This window comes from Panthera tigris, chromosome D1 (assembly GCF_018350195.1).
Source record: "Panthera tigris isolate Pti1 chromosome D1, P.tigris_Pti1_mat1.1, whole genome shotgun sequence".
NCBI classification, from domain to species: Eukaryota; Metazoa; Chordata; class Mammalia; order Carnivora; family Felidae; genus Panthera; species Panthera tigris.
Genome location: NC_056669.1, coordinates 4,478,498 through 4,497,084, shown reverse-complemented (window position 1 = coordinate 4,497,084; position 18,587 = coordinate 4,478,498). Strand labels below are relative to the sequence as shown.

The 18,587-nt window shown below is 36.2% G+C and overlaps 1 long non-coding RNA gene across 14 annotated transcripts in view; it reads right to left on the bottom strand.

Annotated features, from left to right (window-relative positions):
- Positions 1-1,531: 1,531 nt before the first annotated feature.
- Positions 1,532-18,587, bottom strand: part of LOC122231182 — a 251,927-nt gene continuing 234,871 nt past the window's right edge. For 12 of the 14 annotated variants that reach the window (XR_006208361.1, XR_006208356.1, XR_006208357.1 and 9 more), the window contains 2 exons: positions 15,178-15,278; positions 13,855-14,086 (listed from right to left, as the gene is read on the bottom strand). This is a non-coding gene — a long non-coding RNA (uncharacterized LOC122231182). Of the gene's footprint in view, positions 1,891-13,593; positions 13,696-13,854; positions 14,090-15,177; positions 15,279-18,587 lie in introns of those variants that run through there. The other 2 variants (XR_006208358.1, XR_006208359.1) reach the window with 2 other exon arrangements.

The following is an 18,587-nucleotide window of genomic DNA, read 5'->3' as shown; positions in this document are numbered from 1 at the left end:
CAGATCTCCTTTCTGTCACTGTAAATTGGTTTTCACTTGCTGTAATTCTATATAATGGAATCACAAAGTACGTACCGTATCTTGTCTACTTACTTTCATGTGGTAAAAATATTTTGAGAAACAACATGGTTGTTGCATGTATTAATACTTCATTGCTTGTTGTTGCCAAGTAGTATAGCATTTTATAGATATACCAAACTTTGTTTATTCATTCACGCATAATGGACACTGGGGCTATCACAAATAGATGGCTGTGTGTGCTCTTGTGCTTTTGTTTGAGCATCTAAGCTTTCTTTTCTTTTGGACAAATACCTAGGATAAATACTAGGATACATGGCATATATAATAGGTGTTTGTTTCTCATTAATGTTAAGAAACACCTGGGGCTGGGGGCACCTGAGTGGCTCAGTCGCTTGAGCGTCTGACTCTTGCTTTCGGATCAGGTCATGATGTCATGATTTATGAGTTCAAGCCCCACATCAGGCTCTGTGCTGACAGTGCAGAGCCTGCTTTGGACTCTCCCCACCCCCCCTTTCCCTACCTACCCTGCTTGTGCATTCTCTTTTTCAAAATAAATAAACTTTAAAAATTTTTTCTTAAAAAGAAAAAAGAAACTCCTAAGTTATTTTCCACAGTGATTGGACTCCTTTATGTTCCCGCCAATATTGTGAAAGAGTTCCAGTTTCTCCATATCCTCACTCTTGGAATGGTTACTTTTATCTTTTCAGCCATTCTAGAAAGTTTGTGGTAATTCATGGATCTGTGGGCTTCAAATTTGGAAACTCTTTATTTAAATCCTTCATATAATTTTGTTTTCAGTTACACGTATATTAGACTGCTTAGACTTTCTCCACGACTCACTGATTCTCTTTTAATTCTCTTCAGTGTTTTTTCTCTTTGTGTTTCATTTTGGATATTTTCTTTTGCTTTGTCCTCAAATCCGCTACTTTTTCTGCAATGCCAATTCATCCATTGATTTCACCCAGTAAATTTTTCAATTGAGACATGATAGTTATTATCCCTAAAAGTTTGATTTTCTTCCTTTTAAAATATACTTCCAGTTTCTACTCAGTGTTTCCTCTAGTTTCTTGAACATGTGTAATGTTTAAATGTCCTTTTCTAATATTTCCACCAGATACATCTTTCCTTGGCCTTGGAAAGTTTCTTCACAAGGTTGTACTTGTAAGTTCTCACTGACGTCATTAGGAGAACCCTGTGGCTATCTATGGAGTGATCGCTCTCTGTGACTTCACCAATTCCAGTACTCTGCCCTGTGAGCTAGCTGCACTGGTTTCTTCAGACTTCTGTGTCCATAACTCTGGCAGTGTGTCCCAGGCTACCTTGGTTTCCCCCCCATGTCTTCCTGCAACCAGGCAAAAAAGCTCACTCAAGACATTATAAAATTTATAGCATTTATAAAATTCTATACATAATGGGACAATTATAAAATTTATAGCATTTATTTTTCCTCTCTCAGCATAACTGCCTTTTTTTTTTGTCTGACATCTAGTGTATTGAAAGCCATTGATTCTCCTCATTTTCCAGTTTATTTAGTTGTTTCAGATGGAAGGGTAAATCCAGTCGTGGTTACTTTATCTCAACCAGAAGTGAAGTCACTGTTTTTGGAAATTGATTATTTTGCCTTCTTAGATTTAGGTCTATTTTAGGCAAGAAAGCTAAGCAGTCCATTTTGCTCTCTGTGCCATATTCCTTAAATAATAGTCTTTTAGAAAGTGATGTTTGATGCTCCCTCCTCCTCCCCCCACAAGACAGGGTCCATATTTATTATATATTAGGAATTTCGAAAGATGTATTACTTATATTCTGCAGTGGAATTGCACATGTAAGGTAATTCAGAAGATCACATTCTGTGTTTTAAGTTCTCTGATCCTAGTAAGTAAAGAGAAAGAAAAAATGATGAATTAAAAATATTCCATGATGAAGGTATCCTTATACTATTAGACAAAATACAAAAGCACATATAAAGGCACATAACTATGACAGGATTCATCATCATAAAGTTTTAAGAGTCAACTAATGGGTTTCTTAAGCTCTGACAAACTATATCTTCTTGGAGGAGAATCAAGAAAACCATTCAGAAAACTTCCACAAATTCCCACCATTACGTCTACTCAACTGTCTGCTTCTATTCCCAGGGGCTCTGCCTTCTCTTCTGTTATCTTGGATGATCCTTAGGGAATGAAAGCACATTCCAAACTCTGTGCATCACTTTCTTTTCTATTCATAAACATTGCCTCAGAAATTCTTCTAATCTTCTGGATCGAGAATTTTTTATTCATATTTTTATCTTTTTCACCAACTTACAAACCTGCTTTTAATACTCCCACTTAAAAAAAAATACTTCTTGGTAGTCACTTCTTGTTCATCTACAATGCCATGTCTCTCCTTCCTCATGCAGTCAAATTCCTTACTATCTCCAGTATCTTTCCTTGGTATTCTCTTGAGGCCCATTCTAATCTGGGTTTATCTGATTTGCTATTAAGGGGCGCCTGGGTGGCTTGGTCGGTTAAGCGTCCGACTTCGGCTCAGGTCATGATCTCACGGTCCGTGAGTTCAAGCCCCGTGTCGGGCTCTGTGCTGACAGCTCAGAGCCTGGAGCCTGTTTCAGATTCTGTGTCTCCCCTGTTCATGCTCTGTCTCTCTCTGTCTCAAAAATAAATAAATGTTAAAAAAAATTAAAAAAAAAGAAAGTTATGAAATTATCTCTGTTTTGCTAAATATAAGTATAAGTTCTTAGTTCTCATCCTCCACGAACTAAAAACAATATTGCATACAGTTGATTTCTAATCTCAAGAAAAACACAAACAGCAACCAAAAAAGCTGCCTTTGCCTGCTGAAACACAGTTCTCTACGCTTATCACTCTAGGTGGTCTTTTTTAGTTTGCTTTACCAGGGTCTTCTCTCTCCCAGCCTCTGTGGGCTCAACCTCAAGGTTCAGAAGTCTTGGTCTTTGGATCATTACTCTTACTATGCTCATTATATTAAAAATGTTTTGTTGTGACTCTGAATACATATTTTAAGCCCAGCACATTCATCTGGCCTCTTCTACCACCTCTTTTCTAGGATTCAGAGTATATTTTTAAATATAAAGCACAGGAAGACATAATAAAAACACTAAAATATCATTTTTTTAGCTTTCTCTTATATTAGTTATATAGGATTATATGTATACAGTATATATGTTTATATACATAAAATCTACCACTGAATTTTAAGTCTTCCTATTAGATGTTTGTATATAGCTACCAGTTTTTTTTTTCTAATTATTTGTCTTTAAGTATTTAAAGCAATGATTTGAACTAGACCAAACTTCTTCCAGGCTTTACTGTGACGACAACATCTTATCTACAACTTGTTTTATTTTTACAAAGTTCACACACAACATATTTCTTTCCCTCTTTTTTTGTGTGTGTTGCTATGTCTACTTTGATTTATTTAAAATTTAGCTGAAAATTTTGTCTTGTTAATTGGCCTACATTTCAAAATGTTTTTCTTCCTTATTATGATTTCTTTCTGCACATAACTTTACCATACTATTAGAAAACCCACAGTGTAAATCAGTTATCTCTTAAGTCTCATATAAATGATGACATGCCTAATGGTTTTTAAGCAGAACTTGCAAATCTGATCACTGACGCCAAATTTAAAACCTTGGCAACAGGAGTCAGTGCTTTTAATTTTTAATTTTTTATTTTACTTTATTTTTTTTAATCTTTTTTTAAAATTAAAAAAAATAATTTATATCCAAATTAGTTAGCATATAGTGCAACAATGATTTCAGGAGTAGATTCCTTAATGCCCCCTTACCCATTAGCCCATCCCCCCTCCCACAACCCTTCCAGTAACCCTCTGTTTGTTCTCCATATCTGAGTCTCTTATGTTTTGTCCCCCTCCCTGTTTTTATATTATTTTTGTTTCCCTTCCCTTATGTTCATCTGTTTTGTCTTTTAAAGTCCTCATATGAGTTAAGTCATATGATACTTGTCTTTCTTTGACTAATTTCACTTAGCATAATACCCTCCAGTTCCATCCATGTAGTTGTAAATGGCAAGATTTCATTCTTTTTGATTGCCGAGTAATACTCCATTTTATATATATATATATATATATACACACACACACACACACACACACACACACACACATACATACATACCACATCTTCTTTATCCATTCATCCATCGATGGACATTTGGGCTCTTTCCATACTTTGGCTATTGTTGATAGTGCTGCTATAAACATGGGGGTGCATGTGTCCCCTCAGAACAGCACACCTGTATCCCGTGGATAAATACCTGGTAGCAATCTCTGGGTCATAGGGTAGTGCTATTTTTAATTTTTTGAGAAACCTCCATACTGTTTTCCACAGTGGCCATATGAGATTATATTCCTACCAAAAGTGCATGAAGTTTCCTTTTTTTCCACATCCTTGCCAACACAGGCTATTTCTTGTCTTTGTGGTACCAGCCATTCTGATAGGTGTAAGGTAATACGTCATTGTGGTTTTTATTTTTATTTGCATTTCCCTGATGACTGGTAATGTTAAGCATCTTTTCATGTGCCTCTGGACCATCTGTAATGGCTCCTTTGGAAAAATGTCTCTTCAGCTCTTCTGCCCACTTTTAATAGAATTTGCTGTTTTTTTTCTTTGAGTTGTAGAAGTTCTTTAATTACTTTTGGTATTAACCCTTTATTGGACATTTCATTAGCAAATATCTTCTCCCATATGATAGGTTGCCTTTTCATTTTGTTATTGGTTTCCTTTGCTGTGCAGAAGCTTTTTATTTAGGTTTATTTCCAGTAGTTTATCTTCACTTCTCCCCCCCTTGCCTCAGGAGACATAATCTAGAAAAATGTTGCTAAGGTTGATGTCCAAGAGATTACCGCCCATGTTTTCTTTTAGGAATTTTATGGTTTCAGGTGTTATATTTAAGTCTTTAATCCATTTTGAGTTTATTTTTGTGTATAGTGTAAGAAAATAATCCAGATTCATTCTTTTTCATGTATCTTTCCAATATTCCCTGTTCCATTTATTGAAGATTCTGTCTTTTCCCCATTGATATTCATGCCTCCTTCATCATAGATTAATTGACAATATTGATGTGGGTTTATTTCTAGACTATCCTGTTCCATTGATCTCTGTGTAGATCTTTGTGCCAGTAACAAACTGTTTTGATTACTATAGCTTTGTAGAATATCTTGAAATCTGGGAATGCGATAACTCCAGGTTTGTTCTTTTTTCTCAAGATTGTTTCGGCTAATCGAGGTCTTTTGTGGTTCCATAGAAATTTTAGAGTTATTTGTTGTAACTGTCAAAACTAGTGTTAGGGTTTGGTAGGGATTTCAGTGAAACTGTAGATTTCTTTGGGTAGTGTGGACATTTTAATAATATTCTTCATTTTTTGAGCGTTGGATATCTTTCTATTTGTGTTGTCTTCAATTTTTTTTTATCAGTGTCTTATAGCTTTAAAAGTATAGATCTTTCACCTCCTTAGTTAAATTTATTCCTAGGTTTTTTTTATTTTTTCTGCAATTGCATATGGAATTGTTTTCTTAATTTCTGTTTCTGCTACTTTGTCATTAGTGTCAGAAGTGCACCAGACTTCATTATTATAATTTTGTACCTGCAACATTATTAAATTCAATAGTCAGATACAATAGATTTTTGTTGTTTTGAGTTTTCTATATACAGTATCATGCCATCTGCAGATAGTGACCATTTTACTTCTTCGCTACCAATTAGATGTCTTTTATCAATCTTTTTCTTATCAGTACAGGTAGAACTTTTAGTACTATGTTGAATACGGTAAAAATGGACATCCTTGTCTTGTTCCTGAACTTACAGGAAAAGATCTCAGTTTTTCACCAATTAAGATGATGTTTGCTCTGGGTTTTTCTATATGGCCCTTATTATGTTGAGGTATGTTCCCTGAAAACCCACTTTGTTGAGAGTATTTATCATAAGTGTATGTTGCATTTTGTCAGTTTTTCTGTGCCTTGTGAGAGGATCATGTGATTTGTTTCCATTTTCTTATTTTTTTATGAGGGAAACTTTTTTTAAAGTTTATTTATTTTGAAAAAGAGAGCACGTACATGTGAGCAAGTAGGGGAGGGGCAGAGAGAAAGGGAGAGAGAGAGAGAGAGAGATTGAGAAAGAGAATCCCAAGAAGTCTTCATGCTGTTGGCACAGAGCCTGGTGCGGGGCTTGATCTCATGAATCAAGAGATCATGACCTGAACCAAAATCAAGAGTCAGACACTTAACCAGATGACCCTGTCCTTTCTCTTATTAATGATATTTCACATTGATTGATCTGCAAATGATGAACCACACTTGCATTTCTACAATATATCCTATTTAATTGCAGTGAATGATTTTTTTAATGTATTGTTGAATTTCATTTGCTAATATTTTGTTGAGGATTTTTGCATCTATCTTCATCAAAGATAGTGGCCTATACTTTTCTTGTTTTGTAATGTCATTGTCTGGTTTTAATATTAGGGTAATACTGGCCTTGTAGAGTGAATTTAGAAGTTGTTCTTCCACTTCTATTATTTGGAATATATTGAAAAGTATAGGCATTAACTCTTCTTTAAATCATTGGTAGTATTCCTCTTTGAAGCCATCTGGTCCTGGACTTCTGTTTGCCAAGGGTTTTTGGATTACCAATTCAATTTTGTTACTACTAATTGGTCTGTTCAAATTATGTATTACTTGGTGATTCAGTTTTGGAAAATGTATATTTCTAGGAATTTATCCACTACTTGGTTGTTCACATTATTTGCATATAGTTTTTCATAATCTCTTATAATCCTTGATAGTACTGTAGTGTGGGTTGTTATTTCCCCTTTATTTGTGATTTTAATTTAGGATCTCTTATTTTCTTGATGAGTCTTGCTAATGATCAATTTTGTTTATCTTTTCAAAGAATGGGTTCTTGGTTTCATTATATTTCCTATTCTTTTTATAGTCGTTATTTCCTTTATTTCTACTCTAATCCTTTATATTTCCTTCCTTCTACTGGCTTTGGGCTCTGTTTTTCCTTCCTTGATCCTTTAGGTATAAGGTTAGGTGGTTTAGTTGAAAATTTTCTTGTTTCATGAGAAAGCTCTATATTGCTAAAAAAATATATACCCAGTTGGGTTTATTTTGGTATATCCCAAAGATTTTGTACCTTTATGTTCTCATTTTCATTTGTCTCCGTGTAATTTTTGACTCTCTAATATCTTGGTTAACCTACTCATTGTTTAGTGGCATGTTGATTGTCCTCCGTATGTTTGTGTTTTTTCCATTTTTTTTCTTGAAATTGATTTCTAATTTCATCCTGTATGGTTAGAAAGGTGCTTGTTGTGGTTTCAATCTTAAATTTACTGAGACTTGTTTTGTGGACTAACATGTGATTTATCCAAGAGAATGTTTCATGTGCACTAAAAAAGAATGTGCATTCTTTTGGTTTGGAATGGAATGTTCTGTACATAACCCTTAGGTCCATCTAGTCTAAGATGTTGTTCAAAGCCACTGTTTCCTTATTAATTTTCTATCTGGATGGTCTAACCATAGATGTTAAGTAAGGTGTTAAAGTCCTCTATTATTACTGTTAGTCCTCTGTTATTACTGTTACAGTCAACTTCTCCCTTTATGTCTGTTAATGTTTGTTTTATGTATTTAAGTCCTTCAATGTTGGTTGCATAGTTATTTGTAATGTTATATCCTCTTGTTGGATTGACCCCTTTATAATTATGCAGGTCCCTTCATTGTCTCTAACTAGAGACTTTGTTTTAAAGTCTATCTTGTCTGAGATAAGTATTACCACACCAAGCTTGTTTTTTTCCCCTGATTTTCGTGCTATGTGTTTTTCTGAACTTTCACTGTCTATATGTGTCTTTAGCTCTGAAGTGAGTCTCTTGTAGGCAGCATATACATGTGTTTTGTTTTGTTTTGTTTTATTCATGCAGTCACCCTTTCTTTTCTTGGAGCAATTTAGTCCATTACATTGAAAGTAATTCTTCATAGGTGTGTACTTACTACCATGTTGTTAATTGCTTTCTGGTTGTTTTTGGTTTTAGTTCATCTCTGTTCCTTTCTGTGTCTTTTGTTCTGTTCCCTGGTGGTTTGATGCCTTTCTTTACTGTTGTTTTTGGATTCCTTTCCCTTTATATTTAGTATAACTTGTATATGTTTTTGATTTGACATTATCATGGAGTTCATATATAGCATTTTATGTTTGTAGTAGTCTATATTAAGCTGATGGTTGCTTAAGTTTGAATACATTCCAAAAGCACTAAATCTTTAGTCCCCCCCCACAAACATTTTATGCATATGATTGTATATATTACATCTTTTTATTTTGTGTATCCCTTAACTAATTTTTGTAGATAAAACTGACTTTACTACTCTTGTGTTCTAACCTTCTTATTGACTTTATAATTGATTTAATCTACTACCTTTAATATATATATGTTTTTAACTGAAATTTTTTACCTTTCACAATTTTCTTCATAATTTCTTACCTCTTCTTTCCACTCAAGGAATTCCCTTTAACATCCTTGTATGACTGGTTTAGTGGTGATGAACTCCTTTAAATTTTATGCCTGGGAAACTCTTCATCTCTCTTTCCCATGTAAAAGACAAATTTGCCGGGTAGACCGTTCATGGTTGTAGGATTTTCCTTTCAGCACTTTGAACATATGCTGCACTCTTCTGGCATGCAAATTTCTGATGGAAATTCAGCTGATAGACTCATGGGGTTTCCCTGATATGTAACTTTTTTCTCTTGTTGCTTTTAAAATTATCTCTTCATCATTACTTTGTTGCCATTTTAATTAAAATGTGTTTCACTGTGACCTTCCTTGGGTACTACTGCTTAGGGGCTCTCTATGACTCCTGGATATGGATGTCTGTGTTATTTTCCCCCAGATTAGGGAGTTTTTCAACTGTTATCTCCTCAGATAAATTTCCTGCCCCCTTCTCTTTCTCTTCTTCTAGGATGCCTATAATGCAAATGTTACTATGCTTGGTGATGTTGCTGAGTTCCCTTACCTATCCTCATTTTTCATTATTGTTTTTTCTTTTTGCTGTTTAACTTAGTTACTTTCCATTACTCTGTCTTCCAGATTGCTGATCTGTTCTTCTCCATCCTCTAATCTGCTGTTGATTCCCTCTAGTAAATTTTTTATTTCATTTATTAAATTCTTCACTTCTGCCTAGATCTTGTTTGTATTTTTTATCTCTTTGTTCAAGTTCTGATTGAGTTTATCCACTCTTTTCTCAAACCCAGTGAGATCTTAATAATCATTACTTTAAATTCTTTATCAGGACATTTTTCTTTTCTTCATATCATGTAGTTCTTTTACTGTGATTTTGTCTTGTTCTTTGATGTGTGACATATTCCTCTTACAACTTTATCTAATTCTCTGTGTGTGTTTCTTTGTATTAGATAGGTCAGATGTGTCTCCTGCTCTTGAGAATAGTGGTCTCCCATAAAAGAGGTCTTGCAGTGCCCTGTAGTGCAGTCTACCCTGGTCATCAGAATGAGGCGCCCAAGGAATGCCCATTGTGTGGCCTGCATGCACTCTACTGTTGTGGCTGAGCCATAATTGCCTTCAGCCCAGCCTGCTGCAGTGATCTGCTTTGCCTTCTGTGAGCAGATTAGACAAGATTTGTTGGAAGATCTGTATGAGATCACCAAGACTCTAGTTGGTAGAACCAGCAGTCAGCCTAGCTTGTATAATTAGCCTGTCTGCCACAGTTGCTGGAACACCAAAGGTAGGGCTTATTTCATGCATGGTCAAATGAGAGGCTCTCCTTGGTGAGTGGGGCCAGTATTCAGAGTAGCTGTCCACAATTAGCTTCTGCCACAGATGCTGGGCACTGAAGGGCAGTAGCTGCTCCCTGTGCCACCAGCTAAGAGCCATGCTGCTGGAACTATGAGTGCACTGGTGTGTGGGGTTAACTGTCTACCTTCCCAGGTCAGGAGTCACTTTGCAATGGTGCTTATCCCTGCTGGGGCTGCCTTGAGGGTATGGTGGGGCAGGAGCCCTTTTAGAGGGATGCATGCCAACACAAGCATGTTGGGCAGGTCTGCAGTGCGAGAGCACTGTGGCAGGGCAGAACTGCCCCCTGGAAATGTCTGGTTATCTAGGCTGGGGAGGGTGAGAGAAATGGCACCCATAACGCTATTGTCTCTAGAGAAAGTTCCTGAAGGTCCCTGTTCTACAGCACACATTCGGAGATGAGTCAGTAGATCTCCTTCACTTTATCCCAGATATTTTACAAACTGCTGCTTCTGGCTAGGTCTTGGGCTTTGAGGTATTTATTATGTTGACTCTTTAAGGGCATATATTCCAATTTCCTTTCACCCTCCAGCTCTCCCACAATTAAGCTCTGCTAATTTTATTTATTTATTTATTTATTTATTTATTTATTTAGGAGGGCGGGTGGGCATGATTTGGGAAGAGGAGCAGAGGGAGAGAGAGAGAGAGAGAGAGAGAGAGAGAGAGAGAGAGAGAGAGGGAATCTTAAGCAGGCTCCATGCTCAGGGAGGAGCCTGACATGGGGCTCAATCCCATGACTCTGGGATAATGACCTGAGCTAAAATCAAGAATCAGATGCTCAACTAACTGAATCACCAAGGCACCCCAAGCTCTGCTGATTTTCAAAGCTCCTGAAGTTAAGCCCTGCTGTTTTTCAAAGCCAGATGTTATGGGGATTTATTTCCCCCAGTGTAGGTCTCCTGTGCCAGACGTATCTTGTGTGAGATCTGAGTGTCTTGCTTCTTCCTGCTTGTAGTGTCCCTCTTAGCTGTGCTGGTCTCACCAGGGATTTGGTTCCTTGCCTATCTCTGTCCCTCCTAGCCTGAATGATGTGGCCTCCTCTTTAGGATTAACTGTACAGGTCTATTCTTTGAATCTTAATGTTGTTTTCAGAGTTACTTGCACAGGTCCAGGTGTTATCTCAGTGTCCATGGAGCAAGTGGAGCTTAGGATCCTCCTACTCCACAATCTTCCTGCCTCTCTTCCTCCATGTCTGGAGTCTTTTGTTCAATATTATGCTACTAATACTTACCCATACTGTTGAATTAAACTAGAATTTATTCATTTTCATTGCTGTATAACATACCCTGTAATGTACAACATTTCCCCCCAATTACTATTGGTATACATTTGAATTATATATCCTGTTTGGTGCTATTACAACTGTTCATTCATATGTATTTTTGTTGGATAGAGTTACGACTAAAACATATGAGGCAAAGAATATGTGTATGTTTGAACTTTAGTAAATACTGCTAAAGACTTTTCCAAAGGACTTAAGCGATTTATATCCCTGTTCAGTAATGTATGAGAGTTGACTTATTCTATATTCTCGTATACACTTGGCACTGCCAGTCTTTTTAGTTTTAGTCATATTGGTGGATGCATAGTGGATTGTCATTGTGGTGGTAATCTGCATTTCTTTGATTATCAAGGAAGAAGTACATCTTTTCAGTGCTCATTTGTCATTTGGATGTGCTAATTTTTGAAGTTCCTCTTCAAGTTTTTTTTTTTTTGCAAATTTTTCAAATTATTTGACTTTTTCTATTGATTTATGGAAGTTCTCTATACATTTTAGAAATGAGCCCTTTATCAGATGTAATTGTTGAGTGTGTTCTGATTTGTGGATTTGCCTTTTTCTCTCTGTTAATGGAATCTATACTAATGAAATATTTCAGTTTTAATATAGTCAAATTAGGGGCTCCTGAGTGTCTCAGTCAGTTAAGCACTCAACTTCGGCTCAGGTCATGATTTCATGGTTCATGAGTTCAGTTCAAGCTCCACGTTGGTGTCTGTGCTGATAGCTCAAAGCCTGGAGCTTGCATTGGATTCTGTGTCTCCCTCTCTGCCCATCCTCTGTTCACACTCTGTCTCTGTCTCTCAAAAATGAATAAATATTAAAAAAAAATTTTAATATAGTCAAATTAATGCTTTTTTGTCAAGATTAAAAATTCAAAATATAAAAATTATATTTGATACTTCATCCTTTATGTTTAGATTTAATTTCACAAGGAATGTGTTTCATTATGAGCTAGAATTCAGATTTCCGCTTCCTCACTGATACCCCATTATTCCAGCACTGTTTATTGAACAGTCTTTACTTCTAATCCTAATTTTTATAATCCAAATGTCTATATGTGTGTGGACCTATTTCTAGAATCTCCTTTCTAAATCATTGGCTTATTGTTTACCTTTAGATAAATAGCATATGACTTAATGTAGTTCAGTATATGTGCTGCCGAAGCAAGGACTCACTTAATGTAGTTTATAATACGTTTTCATATATGGCATCATATGTCTTCCATATGTGCTCATCTTCATCAAGATTGTCTTAGTTATTGGGGAACTTTTGGTTTATGTATACATTATAGAAATAGCTTGCCAATTTAAACACACACACACACACACACCCGGAATTTTGAAAAAAATCATAGTCTCGTATTTTTTTCTTTTTTTTAGGTTTTGATATCAAGATCACACAGATGACATACATTTTGGTAAGTGTTCCAATCTTACTCTCTAGAAAATTTTTATAACAGTGATGTTATCATTTCTTTAACCGTTAGTTATAAATCATGAAACATTTATAAGAAAGCATCTGAGCATGTAGTTTTCTTTTGGGGATGGTTTTGAGTGATGAATACAATTTATTTCATAGATATAGGACTGGTATGTTTTTCTTGGGGGACACATTTGGTGATTTGTGATTTTCTAGGATTTTGTCCATTCCATCCATATATAGCCAGAAAGTTTTTCTCTTTATCCTTACAGTATTATTGTTAATTCCTCTACTTCTTATCTTTATTATTTTTTCTTTTTATTTTTTTGAGTTAATTTTCTGTTGTCTTCCCAATTTTTTGAAATGGATGCTTAAATAATTGTCATTTATAGCATATACATTAACATCTATAAATATCTCTCTGAGCATGGATTTAGATATATATCACGTGTTTTCAGATGTGTTGTTTTCATTATGATTCAGTTCCAAAGATTTTTTGCTAGTCATTTGTAATTTCTTCATTGGACCATGAGTTATTTAAAAGTGTATTTTAAAATTTCCAAATATTATAGAATTTTCTAGATTTTTCAATTATATCTAACATCATTCCATTCTAAAGTGGTCAGAGAACATATCTGGTATGTTTTGAATTTTCCTAAATCTGTTGAGACTAACCACCTTTTATATTGTCAATGTAGTAAATGTGCACTTAAAAAGAGTGAGTGTTCTAGAGATTTATATACAGAGATGTATATAGTAAATTAGGTCAATTTTGTAAATATAGTGTTCCATTGTTCTGTAGTCTTGGTGGCTTTTTTTGTTTTCTTGGTTTATTAGTTATGAAGAGAAATGTACTAGTCTTCCATTACAAGTGTTGTATATTTCTCCTTGTGTTATTTAATTTTTCCTCTGATCACTTATTTGTTTTATTATAAACTTCATCATAAATTAGCACCTTAAAGTATATTTAAAAATCAAATATGTTATAAAGCAGATCTCTTCATTTCAATCTTTTATCATTCAAGCATAGTTATACTGTACTTGTATCTTGATTGACACAGTGTGATGGACGGAAGTGACCATTTTCCTGCTCCTGCCCAGTGGAGGCTCACAGTTGTATTTAATAGACACTAATCCAGAGATCTGCAAGTTAGAAAAGACTAGATTCAGGGTCACTGCTGGGGGGCTGGCACTGGTGAATAACAGTCAAGAGTTCAGGTTTTACTGTTCAGTCCATGCACCAAAATGGCTATAGTACCACCACTGACCCATTGGCCATGGGTCAACAATAAATAAAGTATCTCAGTGAAAATAATCAGTTTACTTAGGCTGCCCCTGCAATATTGAAATATAAATTAGCAACAAAACATTCAGAATTATTAGGCATGAAGAAAGTCTTAAATATTGGGCGTAATTAAGTGAGCTCCTCAAAGACAGAAACTATGCCTTATGGATTATTTCAGTCTTAGGGCTGAGCCTTCTTCTTGGCATTTGGTGACAGCCCATAAATATTTGTTGAAGGAACTTGTTGGTCCTGCTTGAACAGAGAAGAAAGAACAGTAAGTCACATTTCAGTGAGCCTGGAAAACCATGACAGCACAGGTGGGTCTCTAAGGCTTCAGCAATCTCAAGAAATAACACATTTTCTCTAGCAAAATACAAAAACCAAAAGACAGGTAAAGCTACCTACACCAGGATAGTCTCTACAATGACTGCTACCTTCCTGTGTTTTAGATCATTGGAGGAAAAGGTTACATTCATCAGCCCTGGAAATTGGATCACCCAGCCCAAGTTAAATCTGGGCAGCTTAATGATTCTTCTTTCTTTCCCTTCCTCTTCTCTTCGTATGCAAACTTAAAACAGCAGCATCCCTTCTCAAGAATGACTAATGAAGTTTCAAAGGAGAAAAGATATATTTAACTGAGAGTCCCAGAGATTAGTCTCCTTGTAGTATATTTTCAGAGATAATTATTTTAAAAGTAATTCACCCTTTATAAAAAAGCACCCTGATCATGTAACGTCAGTCCTTCAGAAGAGAGGAGTCTAAACACAAATGGGTTAAAGAGTCAGGTGTCCTTGTACTTGTACATTGAGCCATTTACATAACATTTGTGAGGCAGATGCATCTTACACTCAACGATATTACTGTTGCCTTGCCTCCTGCCCTCCTGTCTTTCTTATCTCCTCCATCCTCCTAAGCCATCTCCTCTCTCCCTCATTCTCTCCCTTCCTCCCTCCTCCACTCTTGCCTTCCCTTTATACTAAATTCTAAACAAACCGCTCTTCCACACACCCCAACCCTGACTCCACAACACACACTATTCACTGCTTTGTGTTCTTGTTCTTTCCTTTGTCAAAACTAATTTAGTCATACTGGTTTAAACTACCTATTGTATCTTTACTTTGTTTGACTTTTTAAGGTAATATTTATATATTAATAAGGGCTTTTATTTGAATAAATCCAGAACGGAGAAGTCTTAATCTAGTAAGACACAATAATGCTATAGTGACAAGGTTGAACTTTTGTATACTGGAGAGAGAGGAGAATTATATTTATCAGATTGCTACACATGAGGCAAATGGGTGGAGAGAATAAAATAATGCAAGTTGTTTTGTTCATATTACCTCAACCATTTGAGTGACAGAGACCTCAGTGGCATAGTTTGTTCAGAGAGGCATGAAATTCCATGAAGTTAGCTTTCTCGCAGACAGTGTCTTAGGATTGCCTGGGGGTCCAAAAGAACAGTCAGTGTCTGACCCTAGTATTTATTGCCATTTTCATACATATATTTCTCATTCATTTGACTCAACTGGAATATTTTCTTTCAATCCTTGGATCCATAGATTGATTGAGTCTTAGATTCCTCTTTTATAAAATAGGAACAACAATTATTTTAAAGAGTCACTGTGAAATTTAAGTAGAAAAATAGGTCTAAAGTATCTAACATAACGGAGTGCATAGAAGACGCTCTGGTAATGGAAGTATTTTATCACCCTCTAATCCTTCAAAGTGGTCTCTGGGGTGCCTGGGTGGCTCAGTCAGTTAAGCATCCAATTCTTGATTTCAGCTCAGGTCATTATCTCACAGTCATGGGATTGAGCCCCATGTTGGGCTCTGCACTGAGTGCAGAGCCTGCTTAGGATTTCTCCCCCTTTCTCTCTCTCCCTCCCTCCCTCCCCCCCCCCCGTCTCAAAATCAATAATCATTAAAAAAAACAAAGCAATCTTTCTCAACTATGATCACCATAATACTTGCATCACTGTCTTTCTGCCTGATTTTCTTTCTTGAATTTTGTCAAAATAATTTTTTAAAAAAAGTAGACCACTTGTATAATGGGACCCTTGAACTGGAGGAGAGTAAATTTTCTCCTATCTCCTCTGTATTCTTTGGAACTTCTGGGGAGACAAGTAAAGAAATCATGTATAGCTTTGACAGCATAGACGACGTGAACTGAAGAGAACTTCCCTTAGCTATTTAATATTTGGGGACTTCATGACAAAATGCAGCATCCCCTGGGTACACAAGATAATTTTTCTGTAGCCCTTTTACAGCCCAGAGGATGGAAATACAATATGGAGGTCCATCTACTGACATCTGTAAATTTGGTCATGATCTTTCAGCAGAAATAATGACCTGGAGATAATTGCCTTTTAAGTAAAAAGTCAACCAGGTGGCCAAATGCTTTCATAGACCAAGACAGATGTCATTCACCCTGCTATTTCAAAGAGCTTCCTACAATCGTTTACTTTTTTTTTTAAGCCACTAGAGGACACAATTCAAAGAATAGGATTCGCTATGACCTTTCTTCAAAACTCACCTCTTTCAGGGAAACACCAACTGCTTCCTTTGGTTTATAATTGTCTCATCTTTGTTTGGCATCTGGCCACTACTAAATCTAAATGATCTGCTTCTGAATGAGCTGTATCCCACCCAACAGATGGTCTTGAATCTGGGCACTGTATGTTCACAGTTTTGGACCAACTTCTAGTCTAAGTACTGCCAAACGACAGAGATGTGAGTTTGGCTTACTTCTATTAGGGCAAAGATTTACACTGAAAAATTTGCTGAGTGGAAACTGACTGGTTGTAATATGAATATTTAAGTCAGTCTTCCCTTGCTGCTGTGAGTCAAATACCAAGCCAGTAGAGCCCGAGACTCCACTGATTTCCCAGAATCCTTGCTCTTGCTTCCTGTCACCCAATTCCATTGCAATAACAAGTCCTGTCAAATTTACTTTCCAAAATACATATTTAGTACACTCATATCTGCCCATTTCCACTCTCTGTCCCAACTACTGTGTTTTCTACTTTGGTCTACTTTCATGTCACTTAACTGACCATCTACGGTCTACTCCTGGCCCCCTCAACTCATCTCCTGTGCACAGAAGCAAGTAATCTCTTAACACAGAAGTGGGATCATAGCATTGCTGAACCTTACCACCCTTTAATGATTTCTTTCATGCCTCTCCAAACTTACTATCATTTTCTCCTTCATTGGAATGTAAGTTCCATGAGAGCAGAGACTATATCTGTCTTGTTCACAGCTGAATTCTAGAATCCAGAATTAATTAATGGAGTCACCATAACTGGAATCCAGCCTTCTAACTGACTCAACATAACCTCAGTAGAGTGGACTCCTAGCCAATTCAGCAAACCTTTCTCCAGATAAGACTGTCAGGGCTGGGTCCTGGAAGCCTGGGTACAAGAACAGTGGTGGCATTGCCCCTACCCAATTTCTGCACCATGACAGATGATGGGAGAGTGAAGACAATTTCTAAAGCATTTTAGGCTAGACACAACCTAAAAATGAGTCAACAAATCAAACAGGCATAGACAAAGAACAGGAACGGGTGGCGGGGGGTGGGGGGCGGGATTAAGATGAAGAACAAAGGAGATCTGAAAAAACACCTTTTGAATCAGATGCTGGAAAACAGGGACTTGAGAAATTCCTCATCCTAAGTGTAAGATAGAATCTTAGTCTTTAATACTCATGGCATGACCCTGCTGGGAATAAGTAAATTGTCGGAGAGGCAGGTTGCACACAAGTTTTCAACCCTCACCACCATCTTTAAATGTACACAGTACACTTCACAATATACTTACTGTTTTTCTCATTTGCTTATTCATTCATTCATCATACAATATTGAGAATTTATGAATAGCTTTGGAAACATTAAATACATTGAAATGCAGCTTATTTCAAAATGTAATGCTATCCATCTTTAACCAACTAGACTGATTTTCCCATTTCTAATACTACTCCTTCTTCTCTTACTTGTCCTCAGGATTCAGTAATAGTCTCCTTGTCATCTTGGGTTTTCTAAAATTCCCCCTGGTTTCCCCTTACATAAGATTCTTTTGCATGTACAATGGCCTCACATCTTTCAAGTCTTGAAGGGTGGGTATCTGTAATATTTTTAGATTGTGCATGCCTGAAAAACTGGCACACTTTGTTAAATCTGTTGTGTTTTCCTCATATAATTTAGGTATGGACATTTAGTGTATGATAAATGCTTGGCAAATATTTCACATCTATTTGCTGCTTAGTATGGTCACGATTCCCAGGTTGAGTTACTCCTCTTACTCTCTAGTTTATTTGGATATATGAGAAGACCTTTCTCAGCAGTTTCAGACTTGTACTGCATCTCTCTGGCAGCCAGAATCCATTCTGTTGCTCTCTCAACTGGTTCCTATAATATCTTTTTGGTATCCTAAGCCGGAGTAGATTTCTGTTTCTAGCCTTTGCTTATGGCCAACATGAATCCTTTAGTGTAACCGATCCAGGAATTCACAAACATTACAGGTAAATACATTTTAAGTGTAGACACACATATTCACTTAGAGAACATTGTGAAAACTGCATTTTTTTAAAGTTTGCTGTACTTTGTTTTTTCATTCTAGAAGTAACAGTTAGAAATTAACAATTTTGGCCAAAGAAAATCTTTATAATTCCAGCTCCACATTAAGCTTTGGATTGGGAAATATGATTGCATTTTTGTCCGTTTCTCCCTATCTTTTTTTATCTATTCACTTTG